This window comes from Epinephelus lanceolatus, chromosome 5 (genome assembly GCF_041903045.1).
Source record: "Epinephelus lanceolatus isolate andai-2023 chromosome 5, ASM4190304v1, whole genome shotgun sequence".
Classification (NCBI taxonomy): Eukaryota; Metazoa; Chordata; class Actinopteri; order Perciformes; family Serranidae; genus Epinephelus; species Epinephelus lanceolatus.
In genome coordinates, this window is record NC_135738.1 from 18,684,438 (window position 1) to 18,693,536 (window position 9,099).

General features: G+C 37.7%; 8 non-coding genes across 8 annotated transcripts; 4 read left to right on the forward strand and 4 right to left on the reverse strand.

The window, feature by feature from the left end:
- Positions 1-13: 13 nt before the first annotated feature.
- trnap-agg (transfer RNA proline (anticodon AGG)) lies at positions 14-85 on the forward strand. Its single transcript has one exon. It is a non-coding gene; the product is annotated as a tRNA-Pro (tRNA).
- Positions 86-532: 447 nt separating this feature from the next.
- trnap-agg (transfer RNA proline (anticodon AGG)) lies at positions 533-604 on the forward strand. The gene has a single exon. It is a non-coding gene; the product is annotated as a tRNA-Pro (tRNA).
- A 482-nt stretch (positions 605-1,086) lies between these two features.
- trnap-cgg (transfer RNA proline (anticodon CGG)) lies at positions 1,087-1,158 on the forward strand. The gene has a single exon. It is a non-coding gene; the product is annotated as a tRNA-Pro (tRNA).
- Positions 1,159-1,542: 384 nt separating this feature from the next.
- Positions 1,543-1,614, forward strand: trnap-cgg (transfer RNA proline (anticodon CGG)). The gene has a single exon. It is a non-coding gene; the product is annotated as a tRNA-Pro (tRNA).
- A 648-nt stretch (positions 1,615-2,262) lies between these two features.
- On the reverse strand, positions 2,263-2,334 carry trnap-ugg (transfer RNA proline (anticodon UGG)). The gene has a single exon. It is a non-coding gene; the product is annotated as a tRNA-Pro (tRNA).
- Positions 2,335-2,727: 393 nt separating this feature from the next.
- trnap-ugg (transfer RNA proline (anticodon UGG)) lies at positions 2,728-2,798 on the reverse strand. Its single transcript has one exon. It is a non-coding gene; the product is annotated as a tRNA-Pro (tRNA).
- Positions 2,799-3,134: 336 nt separating this feature from the next.
- On the reverse strand, positions 3,135-3,206 carry trnap-agg (transfer RNA proline (anticodon AGG)). The gene has a single exon. It is a non-coding gene; the product is annotated as a tRNA-Pro (tRNA).
- A 386-nt stretch (positions 3,207-3,592) lies between these two features.
- On the reverse strand, positions 3,593-3,664 carry trnap-agg (transfer RNA proline (anticodon AGG)). The gene has a single exon. It is a non-coding gene; the product is annotated as a tRNA-Pro (tRNA).
- Positions 3,665-9,099: the final 5,435 nt, after the last annotated feature.

Here is a 9,099-nt window from a genome sequence, read left to right on the forward strand (position 1 = left end):
TTACATAAAATGTGGCTCGTTGGTCTAGGGGTATGATTCTCGCTTAGGGTGCGAGAGGTCCTGGGTTCAAATCCCGGACGAGCCCAATACTATGAATGGCGTGGTGTTCATCAGCTGTTATGCAGAAGACAATGCTGGAAAATACCACTACAGTGTTGTTAGTGTAGCACTTATGAAAAATCTGTGATTTCACAATGATATTATTTGATAGAATCACAGATAGGTCATGTTTTCAAAGGTAAAAAGGGGAGGTATCCCCCTCCTCTTACCTGTAGTTTCATTTATCAGTCTAGATTGTTTTGTTGTGAATTACCAAGTGCTGGAAATATCAGCCATAGAGATGTCTGCCCTCTCTCCAATTTTATGGAAATAGATGACACTCAACTTGTAGAAGTACCTTCCTACCAAGCGACAAAAAAATGTAACAGGTTCTACTTAAATTATAGTGATACACAACTTCATATTAATTGGGAAACATCTAATCAGAGTATACAAGCCAAAGAAAAATTATGGCAAAATTTACATAAAGTGTGGCTCGTTGGTCTAGGGGTATGATTCTCGCTTAGGGTGCGAGAGGTCCTGGGTTCAAATCCTGGATGAGCCCTTGGATGTTTACTTTTAAAGGTATTCATCAGCTGACAGAATACCTTTTAAAGGTATTCATCAGCTGACAGATACTATAGTCAGTGTAGCACCTCTGGAAAACCTATGATTTCATCATGGTGTAATTTGATAAAATTGCAGTCATGTTATGTCTTCAAAGGTTAAAGGGACAGTTCACCCCATAATCAAAGTCACATATTTTTCCTCTTACCTGTCATGTTACTCAATCTAGATTGTTTTGGTGGGAGTTGCTGAGTGTTGGAGATAGTAGCTATCGAGATATCAGCTATGGAGATAGGCTATGGGTTTTATATAGTAAGTAAACCAAATCCTTACATGAAACACAAATCAATGAATAAAGTGAAATAATGACTTCAGTTGTACTAATCCACCTGTTTTGTTTAGGATGCAAAATCATTTTGAATACAACAAATTACTGTAAATGAGCCGAAGAAAAATTATGCTAAAATTTCCATAACTTGTGGCTCGCTGGTCTAGGGGTATGATTCTTGCTTCGGGTGTGAGAGGTCCCGGGTTCAAATCCCGGACGAGCCCGCTACTGCTTAATTTCAATGATGTGGTCATCAAGTGCTACACAAAATATCTTACCAGGGTTATACCTATGTTACTTCTGGAAACCTGTGATTTCACAATGATGTAATTTGCTAAAATTTCAGTCATGTCATATCTTCAAAGGTTAGAGGGACAGTTTGCCCCCTCCCCTGACCTCTAGTTTTATTTATCAGTCTAGATTGTTTTGTTGTGAATTACCGAGTGTTGGAGATATCAGCTGTAGAGATGTCTGCTTTCTCTGCAATATAATGGAACAAAATGACACTCAGCTTGTGCAACTATTTTCTTTACCAAACTGTTCGAGGTTCTACCTAACTTATAGTAATACACCTGATGAAAAATTATAGCAAAATTTACATGAAATGGGGCTCATTGGTCTAGGGGTATGATTCTCGCTTCGGGTGCGAGAGGTCCCGGGTTCAAATCCCGGATGAGCCCATGACCATTACCTTGAATGATGTGGTGTTCATCAGCTGTTGTGCAGAAGACCTTTGCTGACAAATACTAATGCAGTGTTAAGTGTAGCACTTAAACCAGTGATTTCACAACAATGTGATTTGATAAAGTCAAGAGTAAAGGGACAAAAACATATTTTTCCTCTTACCTGTAGTGATATTTATCAGTGTAGGTTGTTTTGGTGTGAGTTACATGTGTTAGAGATATCGGCGATAGAGATGTCTGCCTTCTCTCAAATGTAATGTGTATCACTATAAGTTAAGTAGAACCTGGAACAGTTTAGTGAAGGAAATAGTTTTACAAGCTGAGTGTCATCTATCTCCATTATATCAAAGAGAAGGCAGACAACTCTATAGCGGATATCTCCAGCACTTGGTAATTCACACCAAAACAATCTAGACTGAAAAATAAAAATACAGGTAGGAGGAAAAATTTCAGTTTTTGATAATGGAGATAACTGTCACTTTAACCTTTGAAGAGGTGACCTGGCTGCAATTTTATCTAATTACATCATTGTGAAATCACAGGTTTCCAGAGATGCTGCACTTATAATGTTGCAGTGCCATCTGTCAGCAAAGGTCTTTACCGTAAGACTTGATGAACACCACATCATTAAAGCTCAATAGCTCCGGGCTCGTCTGGGATTTGAACCCAGGACCTCTCGCACCCAAAGCGAGAATCATGCCCCTAGACCAACGAGCCACGTTTCATGTCGGTATCGCCATAATTTTTCTTTGGCTTGTTTACTGTGATTTGTCATTAAGTTAAGTAGAACCTGGAACCTTTGGTAAAGAAAGTACTTCTACAAGCTGAGTCCCTATTTGATTAGAGAGCAGGGGGACATCACAATGGGTGATATCTCTAACACATGTAACTCACACCAAAAACATCTAGAGTGATAAATAAAACTACAGGTAAGAGGAAAAATTTTCTGATTTTGGGGTGAACTCTCCCTTTACCCTTTGAAGAGACAGCATGACCTTGACTTTATCAAATCATATTGTTGTGAAATCACTGGGTTAAGTGCTATACTTACTGCTGCATTAGTATTTGCCAGCAAAGATCTTCTTCACATCATTCAAAGTAAACAGTTGTGGGCTCATCCGGGATTTGAACCCGGACCTCTCGCACCCAAAGCGAGAATCATACCCCTAGACCAACGAGCCATGTTTTTAGTCAGTATTGCCTTACTTAAGATATTTGCCTTACTTAAGATATTTCCAAAATGATTTTGCATCCTAATTAAGTAAGCAGGTGTATTTGTGTGTGTTAAGTAGAACTGATACATAAAACTACAGCTAAGAGGCAAAATTAATGTTTTTGGAGATACTGTCACTCTAACCTTTGAAGAGATGACATGACTGCTATTTCATCAATTGATATCATTGTGAAATCACATATTTTCTGGAAGTTCAGCACTTAAGTTGCTGTATTTGTATTTGTCAGCGAAGGTCTTCTGCATGAAGCTGATGAACACCACATCATTCAAAGTAAACAGATGTGGGCTCGTCCGGGATTTGAACCCGGGACCTCTCGCACCCTAAGCGAGAATCATACCCCTAGACCAACGAGCCACACTGTGTAAAAACATTGCCATATTTTTTTCTTGGGCTTCTTCACTGTAATTGGTTTTCAAAATGATTTTGAATCATCATTTAGTGAACAGATGTATTACTATAAGTTATTACTACTAGTACTTTAAGAACCTGGAACAGTTTGGTAAAGAAAATAGTTGTACAAGCTGAGTGTCATCTAGTTCCATTATATTTGAGAGAAGGCAGACATCTCTATAGCTGATATCTCCAACACTTGGTGACCCATGGCATGACCTTGACTTTATCACACTGTTGTCAAATCACAGGTTTAAGTGCCTAACTTACAATGCTGTGGTGGTATTTGTCAGCAAAGGCCTTCTGCATAACACATGTTGAACACCACATCATTCATAGTAAACAGTTGTGGGCTCATCTGGGATTTGAACCCGGGACCTCTCGCACCCTAAGCGAGAATCATACCCCTAGACCAACGAGCCACATTCCATGTTAACATCGCTATAGCCTTTCTTTGGCATATTTACCAATTTGTTGTTTTTAATATGATTAAGCCTCCTAATTAAATGTATAGGTGTATTAGTAGTCAAATAGAACCTGGAACAGTTTTCTAAAGAAAATAGTTGTACAAGCTGAGTGTCATCTTGTTCCATTATATTTGAGAGAAGCCAGATATCTCCATAGCTGATATCACATAGCTCACACCAAAACAATCTGGACTGATAAATAAAACTACAGGTAAGAGGAAAAAAGTGTTTTTGATTTTGGGGTGAACTGTCCCTTTAAAGGGGGGAGTTCCTTCTGATCCAAACTGAGGCTTTGTAAGGTAAGAGGGTGTTTCTGCTGTATACAGTGTAAAGCTCCTTGAGGCATGTTAATGATTTGTGATACTGGGCAGTATAAATAAAGTGTACTTGACCTGATCTGTGATCTTTCAGAGCTGAAACATCTCAGATGCACAAAGCAGTTGATTGTTTCCACTTCTGATCAACCTTTAAACTCAATGCTCGAGGTGAGACGTCAATGCGATTAATGTTCAGTACTATCCTTGCTAATGGTGGATTTGTTTCAACCTTCATCACTTACTGTAATGATATCCCACTGAAGTAATACCTGTTTGGCTACCTGCTCCCTATATTATGGCAGATACATTACTCTGAGTGTACGCAGTGTTAATTTTTATTCCCTGAAGAAGACGTATTGAAAAGTGATGAAATATTTCCTGGCAAAGACCAACAGAGAGAATTTATTTGGTGAAAGGTAGTTGGCAGCTGGTTGTGTTGCTCTGTATGATTGAATACAAACTTCACTGAATTGATTTAAACCACACAGCAATTTCTTATGGCACGATGCCATAAGACAGGGAGAAGTAAACAGTTTGTTTCTGCCAAAATATTTCCTCATGATACAGCGATGAGCTAATATAAATGTTAATGTATCTAGAGCTCCAGATTCTGCTGTATGTACCAGAGACTATTTCTCATCAGCAGTCGCATAACATGGGTGTAAAATAGAGTGAACTGAACAGAATATGACAGAAATTATAAAAAAGAGGGATTTTTTTTTAAATGTACGCAACTGTCCTCAGAGTATGTATGCAAAAATAACCATATCGCCATTATTTTTGACAAATATTGCAATTGTCAGAATATTAGTGGGAATGGTAATTTTTGTTTAATTTTCACAAAAATAAAATAAAATTAATAAAATAAAATAAATACACTGAAATAGAATAAAATAAATAAATAAATAAAAATAAAATATACAAAACAAAACAAAACAAAATAAAATACAATAAAATACAATAGGCCGGGACATCTCTCTAGCACCACAGTGCTCAGTTTGCTATGTTGGGACACATTATCCCCCCAGGACAGAGGGATGTTGTATGCTGTAAAGCCCTGTGAGGCAAATTGTGATTTTTGATATTGGGCTTTATAAATAAAATTGATTGATTGATAGCGAAAAATTGCAGCTCCTGTGATTTGGATATTGCACTTGGTCATTTTGCAATTTCGATAACAATTCGATTGGGCATCCTGTTTTCTTCCTTTCTTCAGTAATTATCTTTTTTTTAAATTACACTTTATATGCAATATTTACCTACCACACTACATGTACGATATTCACAGTGGTACTATGTGTAGTTTTTTTGTTTTGTTTTTTTTACCTATTACAATTATTTATTGTCTATTATTTATTAGTGTGAGGTTGAATGTATGGAGGATGTGGTTTTAACTGTCGGCATCTTACAGGAGCAGCAACCCTAATTTTGTTGGGTTTTTTATTTCAATGATATAACGACAGTAAAAAGCGTTCTGAGTCTGAGTCTGTTTCTAAAGAGCCCAAAACAGTGTGCAGGCTTGGAGTGCTGACGCCTCGACACAGTCTCCTGATCATGAACTGCCCAGATTAGGAGTTCACACTCTGTGCCTTATTTAGTACATTACAGTCATCACTCTCCATTATGTTTGCAGGCACGATTATCACCCAGGGTGGGACGTCATCACCATCACCACGTGGCTGATTTAGACTCAGATGCCAGTTTAATAGGTACACCTGACTGAAAACCACTGCTGTCAAATACAATTGCCATGTCCACCCCTTTTGGATAGACCAAATATTAGTTTTAGCCAGTGTTGGGGAGTGACTAGTTACATGTAATGTGCTGACATAATTAAATAACAAATGTAACTGTAATCTGATACAGTTACTAAGAAAAACTATGTAATTAAATAACAGTTGCTAATCAAAATCAAAATTCAAAAACTTATCATTCACTCTGCTGCATTGCATCTTTTCACTCTGCAGAAATGTCTTCCTTTGGCATATGTCCGTACAACACAGGTCAGCAAAGACGGGACAAATTTGTGTGCAACACTATCAAGAGTATTACAAAAAGGTGTCTCTGTGCCAGACAGGCTTCTTTCATTTGGAAGTTACACTTAGATTTTTGTTTTTGATTAGTGCTCTTAATTGAATATGCCCAGCCTCTTGTGTGCCAAAGAGAGCGCCTTCCAGTGCTGGAATTTTACCAATATTTTCCTCCTAAAATCAGAAAATGTCTTTAACATTCCTGTACGATGTAAAGCTTGTTTAGCAGTAGTGAAAATGCTGTCAACACTGAAATGCTCAATGTCAAAACTTGTTACCACAATCAGTCACATTTGAAAAATAATCAAAAATAAATCAAATGTAATAAGGTACATTTCTTTGATTATATAATTAAAAGAGTTACATTACTTATTACCTTTTTAACAGATTAACTAGTAATCTGCAACCTATTACATTTCAAAACTAAGCTTCCTTACATCTGTTTTAGCTGAGTGTACCTAATAAACTGGCAAGTGAGTGTACATGCTACATGTTATGTGTGCTATTTTCAGTTTATCATGAACTATATGTGTCGGTCAATTAACTGTCACACTCTAATTGAATAACTATTCACATACTATCAAATAGGAAACACACAATGTACAGCAATGTGGAAAAATCACATCAGACAGAAAATGTTATTTAAAGGACATTATTTTTGTTTTGTAATGTGTTATGTTGTGAAACATGTCTGGAAAGGGTGTTTTAAATTAGACTGTGTCTGGTCACAGAGGAGGCAAACAGTAGAAGAGGGCCAAAAGGAACATTACTGAGTGAAATCATTAAAAATAAAACTATGACTCTTTCCAGCCAAGTTTAAATCTACCCTCTAAATGTATTATTAATCCAGTGGCCTGTTTAAGAACTAGTCCATCAGATTTATTTAAACTTCACCTGACATCTCAGAGTGAGAGATTAACCCACACAGACACAGTTACAAATCATTTTTCTCAAAAGTTGTGTTCCTGTTGTTTTTTTTTTCAGGGTTCATAAAGTCACAGATGTCTCTTTGCTCCAGAAATGGACTGTTCCTGTTACAGTTTGAATCCCACTGACATATTAATCCAGGACACGGCGCTACATCACGGGAATCAGGTCAAGACAATTAAATGACTAGTTTGAAAAGGTATGAAAACACATTTTAGTGTGTCATCACTCTCCAGGTGGTAACAGTTAGAGAAATGTTGCTGATAGCTCGACAAGGAGACCTGGTCACTGCAGGCATTATAAAATAGCGCCCCCCTTTGCTGTACTGTTGCCATTTCCACATAATGTGTTGAATGTGCTGCCCACTACTGTCTGAGAAGATAATGCATCTACCAGCACCACAAAGTTGAATCAATACTTTTTTATAAAGGTATGATTTATAGTAGGACTGTTGTGTCAGACTGCATTAGCCTTAGGTAGGTGTACCCAATAAACTGGGTGTAGATATTTCTGTGTAACTGTAAACCATAAAATGGAATAACTACACAACATATTCTAAATTGCAAAGGGGTCATTTGCCATCAATAAATGAGCTCCATGTGCAGATAATATCTTCACTAAAATCACACATGATAACTACCAATATTGTTGAAGATATGTTCATTACTTCAACCCGCAGTCAGAATTTTAGACCAACAAATAACACTTTTGACTAATTGCCACCAAGAAGAGCGTAAAATTTTCTTTTTACCATATTTCTGCATTGTAAATCTTGTTTATTAATTAAATCACACATTCATAATGGTCCAAATGTTATTTTCAAGCCTTCTCCACAGAGCCAGGAGCATAATTCTGAACATAACAATGCTCTGACAAGGTCAGCACACTGCTGTCTGAGGTGCAACAGCAGCCAGAAGTCTGGGGTCAAGCTCCTGGTAACAGGAGGTGCAGACTGGCTACTTAGAGGAGTCGCTTTGCATATTCCATTGTATTCGTTTTCTATGCAAATGATTCAGTTCAATCAAATTCTATAATTTTAGCATAAACAAGTCAAATTTAAGAATTTGGACTCTAAAAATGTCTGAATCAGACTTAAAAACTCAGCACCATCACCTCACTCACCATGTCTAATTGTCCTGCAATGGTAGAGGATAAACTCTAAACTAAGGTCATTTGAACCCTTATTTCTTGAAAAGATACTGAGGAGATTGAAATTCAAGCAACATTTACACAACAGTATCTAGAACAACTTCTACTACAAGTGTTGCTGGAGTTTCAACCTCTCCAGATTTCTTTCTCATCTGTTTGCACCTTGAAAGTAAGTTAAGTTGTACCAGATACCCCCACCCTACTTAAAAAGATACTGAAGACATAGCGTCAGTGCAGGAGCGTAGCAACAAATTCTGGGCCCTGTGCATAAATGTTTTCTGTGGGCCTCCCGTCCGTCCTTTCCTGATGCATGTTTCCTCTCAATTTTTTTTTTTTTTCAGTTTGCGTTCCTTTCTTTTCCTTTCTTTCTTTTCTTTTTTGAAACAACAATTTCCCTTTCTTGGGGAAAGACACAACAGTGTGCATTGGTGCTTCAGCAGCATTAGAGGTCTGTCACTGGGGTTTAGCTGTATTTAGAGACAAATCCTAGTACAGGGGCACACTAAACCATTTTGCACCTTTAAGGGGTGACAGGGCGGCACCCAGTAGCTCAGTAAATAGGGCGGGCGCCCCATGCACAAAGGCAGTGCCGCAGCCCCCGCTGCATGCCACCCCCCCATCCAACACCATCCTGTCATCAAAGGCAAAAAAACCCAAAACAAAATAATCTTTAAAAACAAAAAAGGGGTGAGAGGGGCTTTACAGAGCTTCCATTATTTTTTATTATTTGTACAAAATTTGATATTTAAACTAATTTATTCAGCCAATTTGAATTAAGTTATGGCACTAATTACTGACAAATAAAACTGCAAACCAAACCAAACTTTTCATTCCAGGCTTTTTGAGGGCCCCCCCTCTCACTGGGGCCCTGGGTAATCAGTTCTACTTTTCCTCCCACTATCACGCCCCTGCCTCAGTGTCCTAAATGGTGGCTTTTAATGGATATATAGAATAAATTTCCACCTCC